Genomic DNA, 14897 nt, shown 5'->3' with positions numbered 1-14897 from the left:
AATGACATAGGAAATGCTTCAATGACGCATCATCTTCCCCACATGCCCTACGCGAGCTTTCACTTGCCTCATCGATTTTGCATAAGTGAGCTCGTAGTCCTGACCGTGACCCGTTATGATACCAAAAGCTATACTGACCTACTTCTTACTTCCTTTCAGTAATAGCCTGGTCCTTTCACGATCCGGATCACCCCATAGAATTTTCGTCGTCCTACCGACTGTCTCGCATAGAGTGTTCGTCGCCCACGCCCTTAACCCGGACTGCGTCGACCCGAAAGGCTTCGGGTTAACCAAGTTTTTCGATTGCAGTCCTCTGGCCTTCACCGCCAAATCATCTGCCCTTTCATTCCCCTTTACTCCGCTATGGCCCGACACACAAACGATGCGGCTTGTGCCATCCTCAGAGAAGGCGTTAATTTTCTTTTTACACTGCAAGACTGTTTGTGACCTTACCGCCCTGGTGGTTACTGCCCTTCGGCCATTTTACTGTCCGTAAAGATGTTCACGGTAGAACCACGCCACCTCACGCATTCCATGTTCGTCCGAATCTCCGCCTGCAGTATCGTAATATGGTAAGGCAGTCTCAAACAGATCTCATTCCTTGGATATGCGATCGGAAACCTCTTCCCTTCCTTCCAGTTTTTTTTATCGTCGCCTCGATTATACCGCGATGGTATGAGCTTCTCCCATCCTCAATCCATTTTTCCATCGCCTTAAGTCTCATAGCCGCAGTAGCTGCCTCACACATAATATATATGTTAGTGGGTCTGATATCTTAAATAGTCTTTAGTGCCCTAGGGGGCGTGGTCCTCATTGCTCCGCTTATGCAGTACCGTATTATGGTCAGGCAGTGTTAAACAAATCTCAGTCTTTGGGTTTTCAATGTAGTCCCCCAGGCCCACTCTGTCGTCTAGATCTTCCAGATGGCAATACTAGAATTCCGTCAGTCCAAGACTGTGCCGCTGGCAACAGTACCTCACACTCGACCTCAAGTGTCATCTCAGGTATCCGATCGGAAATCTCTTCCCTTCCTTTCAGGTTTCCTATCGTCGCCTCGATTATACCGCGATGGTATGAGCTGCTCCCAACCTCAATCCATTCTCCCATCGCCTTAAGTCTCTTACCCGCAGTGGCTGCCTCACACTTAATCTACATGTGAATGGGTTGGATATCTAGAATAGTCTCCAGTGCCCTAGTGCGCGTGGTCCTCATTATTCCCCTATGCCAAGACAACATTTTCTCTGAACCTGTGTCTACGGTTCACATCGCCCGGTTGAAAACGCAACTCCATGCTGAGCTTGCGCTCTACCCGCGATCTGGGTAAAAAACAACAGTCACCACGTTACTCCCCATTGGGAGTAACGTGGCTGAAACTGGAGTCTGGCTGAAACTGAAGTTCCAGCGGCTCCTGATACCCGTTGTACCAGATTAATGTCTCCTTTCGGACTTCGTAACCTTAAAAGACTGGTCACCTAGGAAATGGAAATCGCCCTAAACCGATGTACAGCCAGCATATAAGAATATGCACCAAACAATATACAACAGGACAATGTACACAAACAAGACACGGCATCCCTCACGGTCTACGCCACACATATTAGCTCCAACATGGGGTTCAACAATAAACGCAGCCACCCTCACGGATGACTGATCACAACCCCCAAGTCAACGGGAAACAACGAAGAGCAAACACCGTAGCATCGACATAGGCAAGACAGGTGCCAGGCCATGTCATGTAGAGCAAAAAATCACTCTACTGCGCTAGTACAGTAACACCTCGCCACGGATAACTAGCGAGTATTTATGCCTCCACTGAGGCTTATCCGTCTCTAATAAACACTTCCCGGGAAAAGGTGGCCAGCTTTGCAACAGTCGTCTCGTCTTCAAGAGCCCTACTAAAATCCCATACCGCCTCGCTAATCCCCATCGCACCTAACTCTCTAATGCCTGCATAGTACCGACATTGAGTCACTACATGCATCCAGTCCTCAGGTCTCGCACTGTCGCAGACAAGTTCCTCTGATGCAAAACTGCATTGAAAGAGCTATGTCCCAAACTTAGGGCGAAGTAAAAGTACGGGCTGTCTTGTACGAAAGTCGCGTCACGAATAAATTTGTAAGCCACCCGGCCATTGTCACTGTTCGTCCATCTAGTGTTCCACTTATCATCAAGACGCTCCAAAAGAAGTGAGTTAAGCCGCCTAACATCCCCATCTGTCACCTCAGAAGCAGTGAGCCAATGCTCACATACTTTGGGAAATATGCCGTGTGAGAACGGGTAGAGGCATCTCTTTGAAATTTGAGATAGGACCACAAACAAAGATTTGGCAGCCCCTACAAATTTTCTAGCCTTCCGCGCTTGCTTTGAATTCCCAAACTCCAAAATCGAATTGTTCCTGGCCGTAATTCGATTCTATCCTGAGGTAACTAATTTTGGGAGTTTGGGAGTATTGCTAAGTGCAGAAATGGACTTCAATGGACAATCAGAACTATGGAAAATATCGAAAGCTGTCATAGAATCGTTCCTGGCCGTAATTCGATTCTGTCCTGAGGTAACTAATTTTGGGAGTTTGGGAGTATTGCTAAGTACAGAAATGGACTTCAATGGGCCATCAGAACTGTGTGGAAAATATCGAAAGCTGTCAGTTGTGCGTTCTCCGTGTGCCATGTATTCAAGACAGTGAATACAAGTAAAAGCGTGCTAAAATCGGCCGGGCCGAATTTGGGAACCCACCACCATGGATTCTAGTAAACATTTTTACTAACCCTACACACGCTATCTATGTGTAGGGCATGCGGGGAAGATGACGAGATGTTGGAACATTTTTTTCCGCACCCTATTTTCAACCTAACTTATACAAACTAAATTTAGTTGGAGGGCATTATTTTATTCTGCATACCAAACTTCTGTCAAGGCAGCAAAGATTAAAGTTTCTAGGAACCGAACAATGCGAACAACCGGATAATCAAGAGATATTGGGGCTAAATATATTAGGCTATAAACTGATTTGGACCGTACTTGGCACAGTTGTTGGAAGTCATAACAGAACACCGCATGCAAAATTTCAGCCAAATCGGACAAAAATCAGAAATGAAATCGCCAGATCGGTATATATGGGAGCTATACCAAGTTATAGACTGATTTGGACTTTACTTAGTGCAGTTATTGAAAGTCATTACTGAACACTTCGTGCAAAGTTTCAGCAGAATCGGACAAACATTGGGGCTTGTAAAGGCTCAAGATGTCAAATCGGGTGATCGGTTTATATGAAAGCTGTACCAGGTTACAGACCGATTTGTACCGTAAGTGGCACAGTTGTTGGAACTTACAAAAGAACGCCAAGTGCAAAATTTTAGCCAAATCGAACAAAAATTGCGGTTTCCAGGGGCTCAAGAAGTCAAATCGGGAGATCGGTTTATATGGGAGCTATATCAGGTTATGAACCGATTTGGACCGTACATGGCACTGTTTTTGGAAGTCATAACAGGGGCTCAAGAAGTCATCTCGGGAGATCGGTTTATATGGGCTTAAGGACCAACATCAATAGTTAGTATCTGTGAAAAATTTTAAGCCGCTAACTTTACGCGTTCGATAGCTGCCGTGATTTCGACAGACGGAAGGACGGACATGGCTAGATCGACTCAAAATGTCGGGACGATCAAGGATAGAAATACTTTATGGGGTCTTAGATCAACATTTCGAGGTGTTGAAAACGGAATGACTAGATTAGTATACCCCAATCCTATGGTGGTGGGTATAATAATAGAGGTGTATTCTCAAATTAAAACAAATAAAAGCGTGCTAAGCTAGGACGGGCCGAGTCTTATATACCCTCCACCATGGATCGCATTTGTCGAGTTGTTTTCCGGGTATCTCTTTTTAAGCAAACAATAGAGAGGAACTGCTATGCTATTGGAGCTCTATGAAGTAACGGTAAAAAATTTCAGTTAAATCGGATAATAATTGAGCACTCTAGAGGCTCAAGAAGTCAAGATTCCAGATCGGTTTATATGCTAGCTATATCAGGTAATAAACCGATTTGAACTTAACTTGGCACAGTTATTGGAAGTCATAACAAAACACGTTATGCTAAATTTCAGCCAATTGCGGGTAAGAATTGCACCCTCTAGCCGCTTAAGAAGTCAAGGTCCCAGATGGGATTATATGGCAGCTGTATCAAATTATTGACCGATTTTAACCATATTTGACATATTTTTAGGAAGTCATAACAAAAAAATCTCAGCCGAATCGGATAAGAATTGCGCCCTCTAGAGGCTCAAGAAATCAAGATTTAAGGTCGGTTTACATAGAAGCTATATCAGGTTATTCACCGATTTAAACCATACTTGACACAGTTGTTGGAAGTCATAACGAAACACATCATGCAAAAGTTCAGCCAAATCGGATAATAATTGCGCCCTCTAGAGGCTCAAGAAGTCAAGACCTCTGATCGGTTTATATGACAGCTATATCAGGTTATGGATCGATTTCAACCATACTTGGCACAGTCGTTAGATGTCACAACAAAACATGTCACGCAAAATTTCTGCCAAATCGGATAGGAATTGAGCCCTCTAGTAGCTCAAGATATTAAGATCCAAGATCGGTTTATATGGCAGCTATATCAAAACATGGACCGATATGGCCCATTTACTATCCGAACCTCCCTACTCTAATAAGAAGTATTTGTGTAAATTTCAAGCGGCTAGCTTCGAAAGTTAGCGTGCTTTCGACAGACAGACGGACGGACATGGCTAGATCGACTTAAAATGTCATGACGATCAGGAAAATATTGACTTTTTTAAGTCTTATTCCACCGCAGCGCAGAGGTTAGCATTTCCGCCTATGACGCTGAACGCCTGGGTTCGAATCCTGGCAAGACCGTCAGAAAAAATGTTCCGCGGTGGTTTTCCTCTCCTAAAGCTGGCAACATTTGTGAGGTACTATGCCACGTAAATCTTCTCTCCAAAGAGGTGTCGTCTGCGGCACGCCATTTGGACACGGTTACAAAAAAGGGAGTCCCCTTATCATTGAGCTTAAACTTGTATCAGACTGCACTCATTGATATGTGAGAAGTTTGCCCCGGTTCCTTAGTGGAATGTTCATGGACAAAATTTGCATTTGCAGACGAATATTTCGAGGAGTTACATACAGAATGACGAAATAAGTATTCCCCTTATCCCATGGTAGAGGGTATAACAATAACTAAAATAGTATGTTATACACTCAACCATAGGATAGGGGTATACTAATTTCGTCATTATGTTTGTAACTACTCGAAATATTCGTCTGAGACCCCATAAAGTATATATATTCTTGATGGTCATGACATTTCATGTCGATCTAGCCATGTCCGTCCTGTCTGTCGAAAGCACGCTAACTTTCGAAAGAGTAAGGCTAGCCGCTTGAAATTCTGCACAAATACTTCTTATAAGTGTAGGTCGGTTGGGATTGTAAGTGGGCCATATCGGTCCATTTTTTGATATAGCTGCCATATAAACCGATCTTGGGTCTTGACTTCTTGAGCCTCTAGAGGGAACAAGTCTTATCCGATTGAAATGAAATTTTGCACGACGTGTTTCACTATGACTTCCAACAATTGTGCTAAGTTAGGTTCAAATCGGTACATAACCTGATATAGCTGCCATATAAACCGATCTTGGGTCTTGACCTCTTGAGTCACTAGTTGGCGCAATTCTTATCCGATTGGAATGAAATTTTGCACGACGTGTTTTGTTATGATATCCAACAACTGTGCCAAGTATAGTTTAAATCGGTTCATAACCTGATATAGTTGTCATATAAACCGATCTGGGGACTTGACTCCTGGAGCTTCAAGAGGGCGCAATTCCGATCCGATTTGTGTGAAAATTTGTATGACGAATTTAATTATGATTTTCAACAACTGTGCCAAATAAGGTTCAAATCGGTTCATAACCTGATATAGATAGATAGATTTTATTTTGTTTTCTTTAAACATTACAATTCAAATTTCTATATACTGTTTGATTAAGATAACAAAATGTAAATGTAATTAGTTAATGACAATAACTTTAAATAGTTGTCTGTCAATACCATATTTGTTTTAATTTGTGCTGTTAAATAGCTAAATTTAGTATGTTTGCGTAACATTACGTTTAGATATATACATTTTATAAGCCATAAAGTTAACGTAAAATTTTATAAAGTGTAAAGTTAAGGAAAAAATTTACATATTCTTTTTTTTTTTTTTTTTTTTTTTTTTTTTTTTTTTTTTCAAAATTGTTCTCGATTTATGTAGTTCCGATATCTCAAAGCATTGCTAACATAATTATATAATCCATCCCACCCACAATAAAAAGTTCCATTTAAAATTTGTATTAGCTGTACATCATCTAGATAGGCAGTTCCAAAATGCCGTACCCTAAATTCTTGTAATACTGGACATCTGGCTATGAAATGTTGCAAGTTTTCGACTTCTCTCAAGTTACACAATGTACATTGGTGTCTCGCTGCGTTTCTAAAAACGTTTCCATTCAGTGGAAGTACATCTGCCCTTGTTTTCATTATAATAGCAATTTTGTCCAGTTTCCAAACATCTTGCATGTATTCAATCCCGATTTCTGGATTCAAAAAACGATAAAATCTGCTTTCACTTGCTCTTGCTCTATCTATTTTCTCTGTATAGCTTTTCCTTTTGAGATTATTTACAAGTATAGTTGTGGTTGTAGACCAATCTTGCGCTGTTCTGAATAGATTTTCAATTGGAACGTTAGTGCTTTCGGACCAAGATTTCAGTGCCAAGGCCCAGAAAATTTGTTTGTTCCATATTTTTATAGAAAGCTTATGCGGGAGTCTGTTATTATCGTAAAGGAATAAAGTTTTATATATATAATCCATATGTAGTTTCAATGTGTAAAAGTGGTTGTCAGGTACATCGGTCTCTAAAGATAATATATAATTTGGTATATGTTTTGGTTGCTTTAAAACCTTTTTCAAAAAGTACCTTTGTAGTTCATCTACTTCTTCAAACCAGTTGTACCCCCACACCTGGGCTGCATATGACTGTGTGGTTTTGCACACACTCTGGAAAATTTTCCATTTCGATATAAGGGATACATTTGAGTTATTGATCAGATTTTCCCAAGCTGCGTTTATACAAATCTTCGCTCGTTTGTTTCTTTGTTCTGCATGCTTAGTAAAACTCATTTTTGGAGTTAGAAGGACTCCAAGGTAGCAGTATTCGTTCACCACTTCAATTTCTTCATTGAGGTATTTCCATCTCTCCCTTGAAGATAACCGTCCTCCATTTCGAAACACCATTATCTTGGATTTTTGCAAATTTACCACCATATTCCATCTACTACAATAGTTTTCTAAATTCCATATCATTTTTCGAAATACTTCAATATCATCAGCTAGTATGACGATGTCATCAGCGTACAGTAGTACCCGAATATTTAATTCGTCTAGCACTAACCCTCCTTCCAACCAGTCGTGTATATCATTTAAATACAGAGTGAACAGTAAAGGCGACAGCAAACACCCTTGTCTAACTCCTGTATAAGTATTAAAATGTTGCGATACATTATCTCCAGTCCAAACTACCGATTTAGTGTTTTGGTATATGTTTTGTATTAAATAAACCATCTTTGTTGAGATTCCGATTTCATGCAATTTATAGATTAAAAGTTGCCTGGGTACCATATCAAATGCGGCTGAAAAATCGACGAAAAATGCGTACACTTTCTTTCTTTCAGATAACTTGCAGTGGACGATTGATGCCAGGTTGTAAACATTGTCTACGGTTGAGTATCCTGGTCTAAAGCCTGCTTGAAATTCTTTTAATATATTATAATCACTAATCCATTTCTTTAGTCTATTATTTACAATTCCCATAAAAATCTTGGCCATTGTATTCATAAAAGAGATGCCTCTATAATTACTTGGGGTGTTTATATCGCCCTTTTTGTATATAGGAAATATTACCGACTCTTGCATGATGTTATCTAGCTGTCCTGATTCATAAATTCGATTATATTGACGTGCTAGCTCTGTAAGAAATTGATGTGATGAATATTTCAAAAACTCATACGGCACCCTGTCCATTCCTGGCGCCTTATTTTCTTTCGTTTCGTTTAAAACATCTTGAATTTCACGTACATCTATTTCTCTATCCAGTTCAATATTTGTTCTTTTCAGTACGGCATATTCAATGTTATTTGCAAACTGTGGTTTATTTAATAGCATATTGAAATATATCTTAAAATCCTCAGCAGAAATACTGCTACCGATTTTATGTTTTTGTCCTCTTATCTGTTTTGCAAGTATCCACCATTGTTTTACATCTGTGGTGTTGCAGATTTTAGCTTCTAACTCTCTGGCATACTCCAATTTCCTTTCTTTACATGTTTTCTTGTACGTCTTAACCGCATTCAGATAAGTTTCTTTGTCTTGTAGAGTGCTACTTCTCCTGAACTTATTGAGGCATTCAAATGATTTTTTTCTTGCCCTCTCACATCGACTGTTGTACCAGTCTGCTTTGTATTTGTTGCATGTATTTTGTTTATTTGTTATTACGACCGACTTCTGAATTAAATTGGACAAATCTGATAGATTGTCTATACCATTCCCATTTATAGCTAAAAGAAGGTTTTGATTCAAGCTGTTCTGGTATCGCTCAGTTGTTGCCTTTTTCCAAATAAGTTTTGGCGGTAAATTTAATGGCTTTGCATTGATATCGATTTTATTTAATTTAATTTCTATTTTTAGTGGAAAATGATCAGACCAAACTTTTTCTTCAACTTCGAATTTTTTAATCATTTTCAGTCCATAATATGATATTGCTGCTAAATCGTTAACCGAACTGCCATTTTTGCTCACATACGTGTAATGCCCCTCTTCGTCTCCTTCGGTTCTGCCATTTAGAATTAACAGTCCATTATCCTCACAGAATTCCATATATTGTTTTCCTTTTGCATTTACAATTGAGTCTTTTGAGCGCCTGGTTTCCATTCCCGCTGTGAACTCAGTTTCCAGACCGCTTTCAAGATTTTGTTGGAGGTTACCAATTCGTACATTAACATCCCCTGCTAATATTATATGTCCGTCATCTATTTTTTCAAATATTTCTCTCATCGCCTCAAAATCACAGGCCCAATTCTCTCCACGTATATAAACAGGAACGAACGTAAAACATGATTCCAGTGTGCTTATTTTAATCATATTTAAATGGTTTTCTTTCACGAAACTATAATCAACTCCTTTTGTTTGAAGATCTTTTCTAACACCGCATACTATTCCACCACTTGCACGCCCATGTATACTTGATCTTTCTGCTTTCTGCCACATTAAATTGAAGTCCTTAAAATATTTCGACCAGTTTTCTGTTTGGGTTTCCATAACGTGCGTCTCAATTAATGCAAACATATCAAAGCCTCCAATGTATTCGAAAAACTCAGGGTACAAACATTTATTTTTTAAACCATTAATATTATATGAAAGTATTTTAAAAGTTGTTTCTGACAAAATATTCATTTCTTCTATTACTTGACTATATTCATTTTTATCACTTGGGAACTTCTTTAGTTTTTTAGATTTAAATCGTTTTTTAAAATATTATATTTAACATTTAAATTGAAATCTTCTCCATACAATTCCTTAAAAATATTAATTGCGCTAGTCATACCGCACACCAACTTTTTCTCAGAGTTCCACTTAAACCATTTATTTTCAATTTTTAGCTTATCATCCCTGACTTTTATTTTGTATTTTTTGCTGAAATCCATAAGTTTTCTCCGTAGTTGAAGCATAACTATTTTATCCAGCCTTCTTTCTGCGTTGAGATCTCGTTCGAGACCTGATATACAGGGTGGCTGATGAATATACAGGGGTGGCTGATTCACAATGATGAATATTGCTACATTTTTTTTTCGGTGTATGGAATACATTTTTCTTTTATTCATGTTAAATTAAATTATTAAATTAATTATTAAATTATTATTAATTAAATTAATTAATTAATTAATTAAATTAATTATTAAATTATTATTATTAAATAGAAAAAAAGTTATTACATTTTTTTTTGGTAGCGGCTTTCATCAGCCACCCTGTAGCTGCCATATATAAACCGATATGAGATCTTGACTTCTTAAGCCTCTAGAGGTCGCAAATATTATCCGATTTGCCCGAAATTTTGTGCGACGGATCCTCTCTTGACCATCAATATACGTGTTTATTATGGTTTGAATCGGTCTATAGCCTGATACAGCTCCCATATAAATCGATCTCTCTATTTTACATTTTGAGCGCCCAAAGGGCGCAATTCTTATTCGAATTTGCTGACATTTTACACAGGTCTGCAACATATAATTCAATTGTGGTCCGAACAGGACCATATCTTGATATCGCTCTAATAGCAGAGCAAGTCTTTTCTTTTATCCTTTTTATACCCACCACTGAAGGATGGGGGTATATTAATTTTGTCATTCCGTTTGCAACACGTCGAATTATCCATTTCCGACCCTATAAAGTATATATATTCTTGATCAGCGTAAAACACTAAGACCATCTAGCCATGTCCCACGTAGACCGATCCGCTGATTTGGGGTCTTAGGCTCAAAAAAGCCACATTTATTATCCGATTTTGCTGAAACTTAGGTGAACGAGTTGTGTTAGGCCCTTCAACATTAGGCCCATAAAAGCCACATTAATTATCTGATTTTGCTGAAATTGAGGACAGCGAGTTGTGTTAGTCCTTTCGACATCCTCCGTGAATTTGGACCAGGTCGGTCCAGATTTGGATATAGCTGCCATATAGACCGATCCGCCGATTTAGGGTCTTGGGCCCATAAAACCCACATTTATTATCCGATTGTGCTGAAATTTGGGCAGTGAGTTATGTTTTGCCCTACGACATTCTTTTTCAATTCGGCCCAGATCGGTCCAAATTTGGATATAGCTGCCATATAGAACGATCTCTCGATTTAAGGTTTTGTGCCCATAAAAGGCGCAGTTATTGTCCGATGGCGCCGAAATTTCGAATAGTGAGTTGTGTTAGGTCCTTCGCTATTCTTCTTCAATTTGGCCCAGATCGGTTCAGATTTGGATATAGCTGCCATATAGACCGATCTCTCGATTTAAGGTTTTAGGTCCATAAAAGGCGTGTTTATTATTCGATGTCGCCGAAATTTGGTACAGTGAGTTGCGTTAGACCCTTCGACGTTCTTCTTCTATTTGGCCCAGATCGGCCAGATTTGGGTATAGCAATTTTCACCGGATTTTGATGAAAGGTGGTTTACATATATACCCGAGGTGGTGGGTATCCAAAATTCGGCCCGGCCGAACTTAACGCCTTTTAACTTGTTTTGCCTAAGAAGATATGCCGGGAAAAGAACTCGACAAATGCGGCCATATTGGTTTCGACATGAACAGTGGAAATGTGAAGAACGCAAAATCGAAAACTATCGAGCAAAACTCATTTTCTTTGATTCTAGATAGATGTTTTCCGCACTGCCAAACCCTAAGCTGTATTCAATTGAATTAATTCAGGCGTTATAATGGAAATAATCAGGGCTTAACCGAAGAGCATAGGTTAGGTTTAAGTGGCAGTCTGCCTTCAGACGTTTTCATCCATTGTGATACCACAGGTGATACCAACAGCAAAAGCAAGATGCCTTCTAGTTGCCACCGTTGAATCACTCAGGACACTTTCGATAGCCCGGACACAATAAGTGAGAAGTATGTTTAAGCCAGCTGCGAGAGCAAAGCGGTAGAACTCTCTAAGTCTAGATTAGGCCACATGATTTTGAAATGTTCGCAATCCAATTAGTTCTATCAGGAATTGTGGAAATCCACACTGTCTAGAACAACGGATATTGTATCAAGGATAACACAGTATCTGTAGCCGCACCATGACCAACGAAAAAGCTCCCTGAGCTTCAAGAGAGTGGTTGCAGCAGTTTTTCTAGCCACATGTCCAGAGGCATATGATTTGGAATTAAATTTAGTTTAACAGATGGTGTCTTCCTCAGTGCGGCTGTGATGCACAAACAAGCCATCCTTGGGCTCCAGCTGAGTATTGAACAGTAGGTGGACTTTTGAAGCGCCGTCCACCAGACCACAACACCATATAGCATTATAAATTCAAACAAATAACTTTGACTTTGTATTACAAATAACTTTAGGATATTGTATTTCTAACTAACCTGTGTATCTTTACTATGATTAATTTATATGTTGTTCATCAATTGGTCCCTTGTAAAATTGTATGCTTTTACTTAAAACCCCATATACGTTATTCTTATGTAAAAATGAGGGAGGGTTCACACAATGCAAACTTTAAATTTTGCAGCAATAATAAAATAGTTTGTAAATATTTGCATTCTCAATTTATTCATTAAGGTTTTCCAACACAGGATGTCATCACTACTAGACCAATGCATATAATGTGAACCACCCTATTATAAAGTACATAAATATATATATTTATCTTATCGTATTGTATCTACCTATTAATCTATCGATTATGTTCGCTAATAAAACAAGTTTTAAAATTTTAATAAAAAGAAAATAAATTGAAGAAATAGCGTGATATGGTGTTTTTTACTATTCAAAATAGGTTTCTTTTTTTAATTGAAACAAACAAACTACATTGGCACAAAGCAAAGGTTATGGTAAGGAATGAAAATGTGAAAACTGAACGCTGAAGAATTAAGTTGTGAATATATTCCTATATTATCCATCGATAAACTCTGTCTTACCTAATCCAATCCTTAGCACAAAATCTTCTTTTCTAATTTTTTCAATGCATATACGTGGCAAATGGATTGACAAAATGAATAGATCTCCCATTATAAGCGGTCGATAAATCACTGCTTTATCCACTTGAATTTATTATTCAGGCCAGCACGCTTTGAGGTTGTCCAAGTTTTTCTTTTTCCCCATTGTTTAGTTTTTGTACTCGTATTTGACCGATGAACTATTATTAACGATAATTGAATGTGAAACAGTTTTTTCCCCACATAAAAGACAGAACGAAACGATGTCAACTTGACCAGCAAATTATTAAAAATTTCTAACTTAATTACCATGTAGGCCATACAAATTGATGGCATGTGCTTTCAAGGCTATATTATGGCCAATGTATTTTGTGGTTAATAAATAACGAAGTGCCAATAAAACTTATCGAAACGATTTCAACAAGTGAAGCTATATCTTCATAAGAAGTATTAATGCCTCAGCCAAAGACTGATAACATTTTTATGTTGTATCGGCCATTTGGATAAGCAAATTAATTTTTTTTTAATGTATAACTCTCTTTGCGTCTTTATGTTAAAACAAGTAAAAGCGTGCTAAGTTCGGCCGGGCCGAATCTTATATACCCTCCACCATGGATCGCATTTGTCGAGTTCTTTTCCCGGCATTTCTTCTTAGGAAAAAAAGGATATAAGAAAAGAGTTGCTCTGCTATTAAAACGATATCAAGATATGGTCCGGTTCGGACCACAATTAAATTATATGTTGGAGACCTGTGTAAAATTTCAGCCAATTCGTATAAGAATTGCGCCCATTGGGGCTCACGAAATAAAATAGAGAGAACGATTTATATGGGATCTGTATCGGGCTATAGACCGATTCAGACCATAATAAACACGTTTGTTGATGGTCATGAGAGGATCCGTCGTACAAAATTTCAGGCATATCGGATAATAATTGCGACTTCTAGGGGTCAAGAAGTCAAGACCCAAGATCGGTTTATATGGCAGCTATATCAGGTTATGGACCGATTTAAACCATACTTGGCACGGTTGTTGGGTATCATAACAAAACACGTCGTGCAAAATTCATTCCATTCGGATAAGAATTGCGCACTCTAGAGGCTCAAGAAGTCAAGACCCAAGATCGGTTTATATGGCAGCTATATCAGGTTATGGACCGATTTGAACCATACTTAGAACAGTTGTTGGATATCATAACAAAACACGTCGTGCAAAATATCATTCTGATCGGATAAGAATTGCGCACGCTAGAGGCTCAAGAAGTCAAGACCCAAGATCGGTTTATATGGCAGCTATATCAAAACATGGACCGATATGGCCCATTTACAATACCAACCGACCTTCACTAATAAGAAGTATTTGTGCAAAATTTCAAGCGGCTAGCTTTACTCCTTCGGAAGTTAGCGTGCTTTCGACAGACAGACGGACGGACAGACATGGCTAGATCGACACAAAATTTCACGACGATCAAGAATATATATACTTTATGGGGTCTCAGACGAATATTTCGAGTAGTTACAAACAGAATGACGAAATTAGTATACCCCCCATTTTATGGTGGAGGGTATAAAAACAAGTAAAAGGCGTTAAGTTCGGCCGGGCCAAACATTGGATACCCACCACCTCGGGAATATATGTAAACTACCTTTCGTCAAAATCCGGTGAAAAATGTATATGCATAGGCCCCATAGCAGCGATATCGAAATATTTGGACCAAATTGTAATAAGTACAAGTCATTGTTCAATTGTATTTATATAACAAAATATTGGAATTTTTAGTAGCTTTATCTAACAACAAGTAAGAGTGTGCTAAGTTCGGACGGGCCGAATCTTATACACCCTCCACCATGGATCGCATTTGTCGAGTTCTATGCGCAGTATTTCGTTTTAGGCAAACAAAGAATATTGAATAAGAACGGTTATGCTATTGGAGCTATATCAAGTTATAGTCCGATGTGGACCGTTAATGAAAGCTGACTATTGTAGAGGTCATTGTGTAATATTTCAGTTCATTCTGATAAGAATTGCGCCCTGTAGAGGCTCAAGAAGCAGAATACGGAGATCGGTTTTTATGGGAGCTGTATCAAGCTATAGATCGATTCAGACCATATTAGACACGTATGTTGAAGGTCATGAGAGA

The sequence above is a fragment of the Stomoxys calcitrans genome, chromosome 1 (assembly GCF_963082655.1).
Source record: "Stomoxys calcitrans chromosome 1, idStoCalc2.1, whole genome shotgun sequence".
NCBI classification, from domain to species: domain Eukaryota; kingdom Metazoa; phylum Arthropoda; class Insecta; order Diptera; family Muscidae; genus Stomoxys; species Stomoxys calcitrans.
Note: the sequence above shows the minus strand (reverse complement) of the source record.